The sequence below is a fragment of the Neophocaena asiaeorientalis genome, unplaced genomic scaffold, assembly GCF_003031525.2.
Source record: "Neophocaena asiaeorientalis asiaeorientalis breed wild unplaced genomic scaffold, Neophocaena_asiaeorientalis_V1.1 scaffold7, whole genome shotgun sequence".
NCBI classification, from domain to species: Eukaryota; Metazoa; Chordata; class Mammalia; order Artiodactyla; family Phocoenidae; genus Neophocaena; species Neophocaena asiaeorientalis.
The window spans coordinates 2460187-2472648 of record NW_020185337.1 but is presented as its reverse complement, the minus strand read 5'-3'; the positions used below and the strand labels follow the sequence as shown (position 1 = coordinate 2472648).

At 37.7% G+C, this 12462-nt stretch overlaps 1 protein-coding gene across 2 annotated transcripts in view; it reads right to left on the bottom strand.

Moving 5' to 3' along the window:
* Positions 1-12462, bottom strand: part of SLC10A7 (solute carrier family 10 member 7) — a 250750-nt gene that overhangs the window by 219555 nt on the left and 18733 nt on the right. The window lies entirely within an intron of this gene.

The window sequence follows — 12462 nt, the reverse complement described above, 5'->3', positions numbered from 1 at the left end:
CATCAACCACAGGCAAATTGTTTCTTGAAGTAGGTTCGTTTTTTACCCTCAGAAGTATTTCAAACACAACTTGAAAATAAAATTTTTTTCAAGAGAGCTACATAATCCTCCAATAAAAATTTCATTTTTGGTTATCCATAAAAAGATAACGATATCAAACCAACAGAATTCATGTGTCTCTTTATAAACTACTTGAGCATAGTAGATCTGTTTTAATTTTAATGCCAGCTTCCATTTTTCATATGAAAATGTGACTATGTATCTCACATTTAACAGCAAGTGTGCAAGCACACAGCAAAACAATTGGTAATTAAAACTATCTGGGAACTGGAAACATCAAACGTTGGAGGAACTAAAAGAATAACGCATGTCAGCAACTCCATTGCATAAATGCAATGAGTGTCCACAATGGCTTATTTTGACAAGGACTTAACATAAACTCAAACAAGAATTAAGGCATATCAGTCCCCGCTGTCCTTGATAAGGAGGGCCACAAAAGTTGAAAAGCATTTTTCACAGGCTAACTCATTATGCACTTAAAAAAAAGATTAGTATATATAAATATATAAATACACTTTGCCTCATATAGTTTCTCAGACTGGTTTTCAGAATTAAAGTACCATGGTCTCCCTATTTGAAAAACTATACCATTGTCAAACATGAACTTAATGTAACTGTAATAAGACTGGAAGTTTGTAATAACACTGTCACTGAGTCCAGATCTAAAGGACTGTTTAATGAGAAACACTATGGAGCATAAACTCTGAAAACTTCCCATAAATAAGCGTTCTTAATGGGATCTAAAATGTACGTACATCAATGAGAAAATATGTCTAATCTAGATAGAACATTGTTCAATTCTATCCCACTTTATTCTGGCACAGTAAATACAAAAAGATACTTGAAGGAGAGATTGAGAACATATACTTATGAAAATTACTGCAGTGTAAGTGACCTCACATTGTTCTGAACAACTCTGCGGGGACCATCGCGTGACTAAGAGTCATACAAAGCTAGAGTCATTCTCTAGCTTCCCCAATCCTTTGCCATTTTTATTATGGATAGTCTAGTACCGCATTAAAGGGATACAAAGAAAAGCAGTTCCTGCCAAGAAAAGTCAAAAATTGATTAAAGAGCCCAACACATGCAAAAGTATCTGATTAAGGGTACAAAAACAGTCTCTCCTGTGGAAGGAAAAAAAAGATTAATATTTCTGCCTGGGCATCTGCAAGGCTTCTTACGAGGGAAATGATTATTTGAGCTGGGCCTCTGACTGATAGGCAGGACTTCCACCAGCAGATACTGGAAGATGAGGAGGTCTCTATTATAGAGCAGACTGGTCAAGTGAACTGATCCCAAGCAGCAGAAGACTTTCTCAGAAACACAAAGTTCTCACACTGGTCTGAGGGCCAACACCAAAGGAACTGTCTGCAAGTAACCGGAGGCCAGGAATCTCCTTGAGAATAGACCGAAGGCTAGAAATTCTGTCCAGAGGATCAGAGGAGCTGACTCAGGAGGAAATACAGGTGGCACGTTTCCACTACAGTTTAGGGTTGTGTTTTTCAAACTGTAGTTCCCAAAACCAATTAGTAAATTGGCATTTATTTTACAGAATGAAAGAAAGTGAAGTAAAAGGAAGGGAAGGAAAGGAGAAAGGTGGAGGAGGAGGGGGAAGGGAAGAAGACAGGAGAGGAGAGGAGAGAGTGAATTACACAGAGTACCTTTTCAGTTTCTAGCTGTGAATTGTGTTTTTTTTTTAAAAAATGGAAATCACTCATTTAAAGGGCCCTTCAGGTCTAATCCTGGCACTTGATTAGAACGCAGCTCAGTCTCACTCAATATATTCAGACCATTAGTTTGGGTCTAAGTGTTCTTGGTCATGAATAATTGACTTAAAAAATCTTACTGCACTAAGCAAGATGTTCTCATTAGATACTTAGAAGACACAGTCTGATGTCTTCATAAAGCAAGTAAAGTTTAAAAGAGTCATTTCCAAAGTTCATAGCAATGCAGTAAAGATTATGCTTGTTTCCTTTAGACTGACAGATGCTAAGCATCTTCATGTGAAAGATACATGGATAATGTAATGCTCTGTTACGAAGCGGATAATCTCATAGGGAGAAGAAATTGAGAAAGCATAAAGATCTACAATTAACACAATAAAGTAGATCATATTTCACCGGGAAGTAAACAGCTTAAAATGGCAGATTACCTCCTCTCATTTATATAAGTCCTTATATATTTTTTCCCAAAGTATATTCATCTAAAACAACCCTGCCTACATACAACTGATTAAAAAGCTGAAAAAGAGAATACCCAAGATCACAGAGCTAGTTAGCGATGGGGCCAAGAGAAGAAACTAAGTCTTCTCAGGTTTAATTTATTAGTATTACCATAATTCCATGGTTTAATAAATTATTGAGAATAAGTCTCCTTTTTCAATAGTAACAACTTTATAAACACATATAAATATATATGTAACTAGCATGTAGTCAATGCACAGATAAGCCAAAGAACCTAAAAAAGGTGCTTGCCCAGAATTTGGAAATGAAGGTATAAATAATCAAATTCTCTATAATGAGATACAACAAATGTGAACATTAATCAAATAAGATTAACTAAGAAAAAAGTGATGAGTGTGCTGTTCTTTAGACTAGTGTTTCCTCAAAATCACTAATGGACCCAGGGTACCACCCTAAAAAAGGAAGTTTGATTATTAAAATGTAACTAATAGAAATAAACCAAATTATTGAAAAATGTTTTATGTTAGTCATAATATATGCAGACAATCTGACATTGAAAAAGAATTAGATAACAAATGTCCAATGTTTACGAAGAATTGTTCAAAGGACACATGGTACCTGATTGTTTCTGTGGTCTGTTTGTTTGTTAGTTACAATGGAACCCGGGGTGGTTTTCCAGGCATTACAGTTTAGAGGAAACATCCTGCAGGTCTGTTCAGTCCTCTTTATCTGGTTCTAAATTCCCAAAGCAATCTTTCCATAAGTAACTTGACTTCCCGTGCCCTTTAGTTCCCAGAGTGGGTAATCTCAGATATCTGACATGAATATTCTATGTTATGGTAAGAAATATTTATACAAAAATGTTGAGGATCTATAATAAAAACTAATAAACTGGGATTACCCAGTTTGTTAAATTTATTTAGACACCTGCCATCTTGTAAACTTATTTAAACACCAAACTTCTTATATTGCAATTTACTGTTTATGCTTTATATCACTTACTCAACTGAAAATTCTATGAAGGTACGATATATAGGAAGCTATAGTAAGTACTCAACATGTATTTTTGAATGAATGAATGAACAGAGTAAATGAATAGACTTAGATCAAACTTTGAGGAAGCAATGATAATGACTCAGAAAACTAGGTGATTTCATCAGTGACAAACCTCTACAATGAGGATAACGCTGATGCTTGCTTGATACGTGCCCTCACAATTTATAAGTACTTCTGCATATGATTTCATGAGATCCTTGTAAGCAATTTTATGAAATAAGGATGCAAAGACTATTGATCCTCAGATGAGAAAACCAAGGCTCAGAAAGGTCCAGGGCTTACCTGGTGACCACTCAGACCACTAGGTGAGTGATGGCAAAAGCAGGAATCAAACACCTGCTTGGATTTCCTGGCAAGTGTATCCTTTGCTAAAAGGTCAGGAGGCCTAGCAGCTCAGGTGTGATGCTGCACCCAGCATGTTAAGCTGGTGTTGTTTAAATACTTCTCACCCAAGATCAGGACTTGTCCTTATGTCTGAGGCAGAGTTGGACCCAAAGGTGGGGGTCAAATGACTTCAGCTGTTGAAAGAAGGGCTCGGAAACAGGAATCTGCGATGCTGAACAAGGTGTTTCAAGATCAAGTCCCTGGAAGACACTCCCATTCAGATGGGAAAGGAGCCAGGTAAGAAGAAAAGGAGTGATGAGAAACATAGGAAGAGAATTAGGAGAGAAGAGGGTCAGAGAAGCAAAAGGAAGTTGGAAGCAAGTAGGCGTGGTGTCACAGGTTGAAGTCAGGTCATGAAGGATGAGAACGGGACACTGGATTTGGTGAACAGACATCACTGCCGGCCACTGAGAGGACCCATTTGGTTGGAGTGGTAGAAACAGAAGACAATTTGAGAGGCTTTAAGGGGTTAAATGAGAGAATTCTAAGTTACACACAAAAATCTTGGGAAATCTAGGTATGTTTCAAGCCAGTTTTATAACAGCTTCAAACAAACCCAGTCAACTCTTTTGAGGGCTCCTAAGAATGCTAACCCAATCCAGATAGTGAGACTAAAGTTAAAAGGTAGAAATGGAAGACTAGTAGGGATATGGAATTTCTTGCTGCTATTACTTCCTTTCTTTCATCTGTCAAAGAGGAAAAACTGGAGCTTCCCTGGTGGCACAGTGGTTGAGAGTCTGCCTGCTGATGCAGGGGACACGGGTTCGTGCCCCAGTCTGGGAAGATCCCACATGCCGCGGAGCGGCTGGGCCCGTGAGCCATGGCCGCTGAGCCTGTGCGTCCGGAGCCTGTGCTCCGCAACAGGAGAGGCCACAACAATGAGAGGCCCGCGTACCACTAAAAAAAAAAAAAAAAAAAAAAAAAAAAAAAAAAAAGAGGAAAAACTGTTACCATTTCTCTGAGAGCACAGGAGGCTGGAGGGTAGAAAGTACACATAGGCCAGCTTGCAAGAGGGCTCAACACTGACAGGCTTTTCAGGTTGTACAAGATTGCTCCAGGAGGCCAGTAAACTCCCACTGCAAGCAAAAGCAGTGACCAAGCCCATTTAACAGGAGAGAAATGCAAGGTACACAAAAGTCCAGTGATGGCTGAAGCTGAGACAGTGACTGACAGATCAGATTTCCTTCTCACTTCAAGTCCTCTCTCTGCTGATCAGATCTACTCTAAATGCCTTTATAAATGTTTCAGTGAATCTTATCTTCATGCATTGGATTAGCAAGATCAACTCCCCACTGATAATGCAAAATAACCCTGAAATGTTTCATGCCTTGCTGATCAGCCAGAAATTGAACTTTCCGTCTTCATTTGGACTGTGACGATCTTGATCTTTCACCTCTAGCAAAAATCTTCTCATAGCTATAATTTTAAAGTTCGTAATGAGTGCTTCATTTGCTTTCCAAGCAGATAGGACACCTTTTTTTAAATACACTCAGACTGCCATGACCTTCGTCAATGACTTAAAGAGTTCACCACATGTAATAATTTTCTTTGCTCGGGAGACATTCTTAAGTTTTCTTTGAAGAGATCTGGGCAATAACTCCATCGATGAAATTAAGCGCATGTGCGCGCACACACACACACACATTTTCAACTTGTCACCTTTCTACCATACCTGAAATCAAAACTTTTCCTTAAAATTTACTTGGAATTCTGCATGACTACCAAAGGGTTCTAAAATCCTTCAGCCTGTTAACTAAAACACAATAAAAACGTCAGCTAAATCTGTTTACACTAAAAGCAACACACCATCTTAACTCTAGACTAGGCAAGAGGACAGCTTAATGCCTACAGGAACCAACCACAGTCCATATCCCCAAATGGAACTTCTGGCTGCCCTACACAGCTGAATGAGACTGAACTCACTTGGGGTACATTTTGGTTTTTTTCTACACTAAGAAAAAAAACAATGATTTTAATGATATGGGCCAATGTAAAGCCATTCTACTCTGTTTTGCCTACTTTTGTGAGGTTTTTAATATGAAATAGAGGTTTTGAATAGTGTAACATGACACTGAATGTAGGCTTCTTGAAGGCAGGCCCCAGATCTTACTCTCCTTTTTTATTCCCTAAGGTAAAAGGCAGTGTCTACATAAAGTGGGTGCTAAACTACTGTTGACCAGTACATTCTATTTCTAAAGCTGGATGGTGGGCACAGTGGTGTTTATTATTATGCTTTAAAATGGATATATATGTTTTTTATAGATATGATATTTCATAATTTTTAAAAAGAGGGAGAATTCTGAGGCCCATCCACTACACATTCTAATTCAATAGGTCTAAAGTGGAGATAAGGGATTTTTTTTTTTCTAATCACCCCAGGTAACGCAGATGTGGGCGATCTATAGAATTCACTTTGAGAAAAACAACAACAAAAAAATAAATAAACAGACCAACATAAATAACATGCCTGTTATCAGTACACTGCTATTAGTGGTGAAGGTGTTTTACTTTCCTGGTTCAAATTATCAGGCTCAGACTTAAACACAGAGAACATAGTATTTAGCATAAAATATTACCCTCAGATATGCCTGGAAATTCCTTCCTAACTTGCTCTGATTTTCCTCTATTATAATTCTTAATGCTTTCGCTTTCCTTTTCTTTTTTCCTTCAGATATCTGAAGATAGAAATCCTTAATTACATTTCTCTCCTACTTAGTTTATTGCCCAGACTAACAAAATCTTACAAAGTTATACAGCTTCGCAACTTTACTTGGAAATTAAGACCTCATATTTACTTCATATTTTGAGGAAGGGCTTTTAGCTGAATCCTTCCGTATCTCAGTTTGCAAAAAAAGAAATAGAGGTAAAAGGAGACAGTGCATCTTTTCCCAAACCCTACCTCTCTTGCTTTTTCATTAAACAACAGTATAAGTGTCAAATGAAATAAAAATACCTCTATAACAACAACACAAAACCCACATGATACCTTCTCTCCAAACTTAGGGAAATAATTTTCCAGTTTTTTTTTTTTAAGTAACGCCTTTTATAAAAGAAATCCCTGTGGTAGTTACTATAACGCAGAAGTTACTTGAATTTAAGCACAATGATTTTCTTAGCGAATCTCATAAAGTTTAAAACCTATGTAAGGCTTTTGGAAAAAAAATCATGTCTTTTACCACCTAACATTACATTTGGAACAGAACTGTATACAGTTTTAAACAAAAAATATGTGTTTATACTATGTCTCCCATGTTAGAATAAAAAACATTTTGACCTATCTTCTTTTTTATACGTGGCAATGTAATTAGGACAGACACACACACACACACACACACTACCATTATCGCCACCAATCAGACCATGTCAACATCATACACTACAATCCTGCAGGTTTGAAAAACTGCATTTAAAACACTGGAATGAATAAATAACAATCACAAAAACGAACCTAACCAAGTTTCCAATACTTAATTGAAAGTAGTTTAAAATTTAAAAGCCACGAAATAAGACTGCCAGTCAGCTATAACCTCAAACAGTCTCACTTTAATACCTAAAGGATATGCTGGCATCCCAGTGTACATGCATTGTTATGCACATACATTGAGTTCCCTCTGCTCCTAAAAATGATTATAAATTTTAATTGGCTCACTGAAACAAAAACAATCTAAGTTATAAAAACAGAAATTGTTTTTGAACTTTAACAAAAAGTAAAAAGGCTATTCTCACCAAAGTACAAGATGTGAGTTTAAGGGATGCAGTAACTTTCAATCCATGACAAAAACCTTTCAGTAACCAACAGTTTTATGGAAAAAAGCATTTACAATGAGAGGTATATAAGTAACAGAAAAAAAAAAATTCCTTCTAAGTTATACAACAACTTTACAAAATAAAATGAAGAGAATCATTTCAAATGACACTATTGTATCTGCATATGTCCCCCAAATCATTAAATACAAATATGCTACACAGTCGCACATTTTAACATACGAGAGCATATGCTAAACATGTGTACAGGTATTAAAAGATATATATATAAGTGTTTGAGAGCATAAACTCAATGTCAATAAGTTTAATAACAAAATTTGGAAAGAAAAAAGTTTTCTTACATGTATAAACACTGCAAAGAATGGTCAGCTGGAAAGAACAGTGTAACATGGAAATGTGCCCCAGTAATTTTCCCCCCATGCTAAAATCCATGTGGGTACATAGCCGCTGTGTGTGAGACAGAGCAGACAACCACGGTGAAGTAGAATCGAAACCTTCACCTAATGGCTCCTGACACTGCACTCCGCTTTTGGATCTTTTCATTTACATGCACCAAAAAATTTATTTTCTATCCTTAGTTTTTTCCGATATATGATACAAAAGATTAATCTTCCCTTACATTTATTTCAACAAAAGCCTATATTCGGTTACCTTATAACAGTATTTTAGAAAACCATGAAACTTAAAATTATCTAGTATTTTTACCTACAGATCATTTTCTTCCATAATCTGACATAAATATAAAATAGTCTATTCACTGCACATCGGAAGACATGACCAAAATGGACTTTGAAAGCTTCATTTCTGAAGCTCAATGTTCAATATTTATGAAAAATTGTGTCTTATTCCCCAGGACTTCAAAAACGCTTGACAGGGCTTCCCTGGTGGCACAGTGGTTAAGAATCCACCTGCCAATGCAGGGGACACAGGTTCAAGCCCTAGTGCGGGAAGATCCCACATGCTGCAGAGCAACTAAGTCCCTGTGCCACAACTACTGAGCCTGCGCTCTAGAGCCTGCGAGCCACAACTACTGAGCCCGCGTGCCTAGAGCCTGTGCTCCGCAACAAGAGAAGCCACCGCAGTGAGAAGCCTGCGCACTACAACAAAGAGTAGCCCCCGCTCGCCGCAACCAGAGAAAGCCCGCGTGCAGCAACAAAGACCCAACGCAGCCAAAAATAAAAATAAATTAATTAATAAAATTTTTAAATGACAATCACGAAGCTGCACAATATAAACACTTAAAGAACTAGAGACCAATGATGCTAGAAAACAAAGGAGATGTTCACAAATTCAGCATTATTAACATGCAACATTAATGTAAATAATTTAAATATCTACTGGGGAATGAACATGTAGATACAATTTCAAATGTTATATGTTGATGTCAAGAAAATGAGTGAACTTTGAACTTCTGCCAAAAGTCATTTGAGAAAGAAAAGTTTTTTAAGGGAATCACATTAGAAAGAAAGAGATAAATGACACCTTTAAACCAATTACCATTAGTCTCAGATATACCACAGGAGACCCTTTCCTCAAATTCTTTCAAGGCAATAGAAAGATAATCATAGCAGGTGCTAATCCAAGACTCCAATAACTTCTCTACCTCACTAATTATGTGGCAACTGAAAGAATTACTTGGCATACTGAAATGCTGGTTAAATCCAACTATCTGCCAATTCCATTCCTACACCGAGAAGTTAAATGTGGCTTAGAGAAAACACGCATCCATGATGCCTGGCTTCACTTTAAATGCATGGCTTGGTTTCAGCTGGGTCCTTGGTGCTGCCTGGCAATGCTACCATCTTCTCCAGTTGACTCACTCTCCCCATCTACATGGCAATTCCGCATTTTCTCCTCTCATCTCGAACATTAATAGCACTTACCCCCATCACCACTCTCTGCTGCTGAGAAAAGATGAAAGCCACCAGAAAAAACTCCCAAGTGTACCCCTTCTACCCATCTACGTGGATCTATAGCCAAGCACCCTGCCTTCCCTCTTGTTATTATGAACAAATGGTCCAAGCTCCTACTGAAGCTCATACAACCCAATACCATTGTCTCCCACTTGATCAAATAAACTACTCCAGCACTCTCTCTTAAATCCACAGCTTGCTCTCTGCTGTACGATTTTCATCATGATAGAAATACACTCTCTTTCTGCATTAAAAAAATATATCTTGAGGCCGCATCCCTCTCTAAACATAGTCCCATTTCTCTATTCCCTTTTGTCACAAAGGACCTCATAACAATGGTCTAGACCTCCTCTCTCTAATTCTTCTCTTCCTGTTTTCCTTGAACCCACTCTACAAGCTTTTGCCCCTACGCTCCAACAAAACCACCCTGGTCAAGGTTACCAGTAACCTCCACATACCTTAATTCAATGGTCAATTCTCGGAATTCATCTTACACAACTCACATCAGCAGAATTTGATACCGCTCATCATACCCTCCTCCTTCAAACCCCTTCTTCACCTGGCTTCCAGGATACCATGCTCTCTTGTTTTTTTCTTCAGTCTCACTAATTATACTCTCTGTTGCCTTTGCTGGTTATTCCTCATTGTCCTGACCTCTTAATGTTGGAGGGTTCCTGAACTCAGTCCTTGAACCTCTGCTCTTTTCTATCTAAGCTCTCTCCCTAAGGAATCTCATCCTCAATCTTGGTTTTAAATACAATTTATTCACTGATGACTCCCTAATTTATGTCTCCAGGTTTAGGACACTCCCTCACCTCTCAACCCCTGTAACTCTAATTGCTCACTGACATTTTCGTTTGGATATGTAATAGGCATCTTGACACATCAAAAAAATAAGCTCTTGATCTTTACCATATGGCTGACATTACAAGTGTTCATCAACGTCCAGCTCCCCTCCCCTTCAGGGCACAGGAATGACAACCCATGATAAGACCACATGACTTGTTCTGGCCAATGTAATGTGAGCAGAAGTGCCATATGTCATTTCCAGCCTGGACATGATAAGCCCATTGTGATTCTCCAATCTCTCTCTTTCCGTGCTGTGGCAACTGAAAATGTTTTGTGTTCCATCCAGATGGTGTACTTCAAGACGTGGAGCCAACCAGGCTTCCTTAGTGATGGCAAAGACCTTCCCACTGACCAACATGGAACAGGTACCATTAACAAGAAATAAACTTATATGCTTAACAAGCCATTGAGATTTTGGAGTTCTTAGTTATCACAGTATAGCCTTGCCTACCCAGACTAAATACCCCCCAAAAGCGGCTCTCACGTAGTGGTCTTTTCTATCTCAGCAAACTCCATCCTTTTAGCTGCTCAGTCAAAAACCCTGAAGTCATTCTCGACCCCTTTCTTTCTCTCATACCCCACATCCAATTAATCAGCATACCCTGCGCCTTCAAAATACATACAGAACCCAACCACCCTTTACTTCTTCCACTACCACTCTGCTCTTCAAAAGACACTGATAAGAACATGAAAAGACAAACACAAACTGGGAGAAAACACTTTAAAAGCATATAGATAAAATGAAGGGCTTGTATCCAGAATATATAAAACTCTCCAAGCTCATCAATAAGAAAACAAAACACCCAATTTTTTAAAAAACAAAATTTTAATAGACATTTCCCCAAGAAAGGCATGGATAGCAAATAAACACATGGAAAGATAAGAATGCTCACCACTATTAGTCACTGGAAAATGCAAATTAAATTAAAACCACAATGAGATACAACTACATACATATTAGAATGGCTAAAATTAAAAAGAATGACAATACCAAGTATTGATGAGACGTAGAACACAGCAATTCTCATACATTGCTATTTAAAATGTAAAATGATACAACCACTTTGGAAAATATTTTGGCAATTTCTCAAAAGTTAAACATACACTGGTGGTAAAAGAAGAGTGTTTATATATTGACAGATATGGTCCACTCCAGAAGCTGTTTATAGATGACTTATATTTATTGGTGATTCTTCCCTTGGCTGAAAGGTGCTAAAACATACACCTATTAGATGATCCAGCCATTCCACTCCTACGTATTCTCAAAAGAAAGAAAGTATATGTCCACTTAAAGATTTGTACACAAATGTTCATAGCCCAAAAGTGGAAACTGCCCAAATGTCCATCACCAAGTGAATGGATAGTCAAATTGTGGCATATTCATACAAAATACTACTATTCAGCAATAAAAAGGACTGAATTACTAATACACACAATATAGATGAATCTCAAAATAATTATGCTGAGTAAGAGAAGGAAAAAAAAAGGAGTACACACTGTGTGATTCCGTTACAGTAAGTCCCCTACATACAAACGAGTTCCATTCCAAGAGCGCATTCGTAAGTCCATTTGTTTGCAAGTCCAACAAAGTTAGCCTAGGTACCCAACTAACACAATCAGCTATATAGTACTGTACTGTAATAGGTTTATGATACTTTTCACACAAATAGTACATAAAAAACAAACACAAAAACTAGAAAACATTTTTAATTTACACTACAGTACCTTGAAAAGTACAATAGTACAACAGCTGGCATACAGGGGTTGGCATCGAGTAAACAGGCAAGAAGAGTTACTGACTGGAGGAGGGAGAGGAGGTGGGAGAGGATAGAGCTGTCAGCAATAGGAGACGGAGAGCAAGGTGCAATTTCACTCATGCCTGACATCGATGGAACACACGTTCGCATCTTTGAAAGTTCACAACTTGAAGGTTCGTATGTAGGGGACTTACTGTATATAAAACTCTAGAAAATGCAAACATCTATAGTAACAGAAGACAGATCAGAGGTTTCCTGGGGAAGACAACAGGAGGGAGGGATTACACAGCGGTACAAGGAAACTTTTGAGGGTGATGAACACGTTCACTATCTCAATTGTGTTGATGATTTCCCAATGCATACATGTGTCAAAATGTTAAATTGCTTTAATTTGTTCAGTTTATTGTATGTCGATGATACTTCAATTAACTTTTTTGTAAAAGGAATATAGCAGGTACTGAATAAAGTGAATAAAGATGAAAACAGATGCAAAGA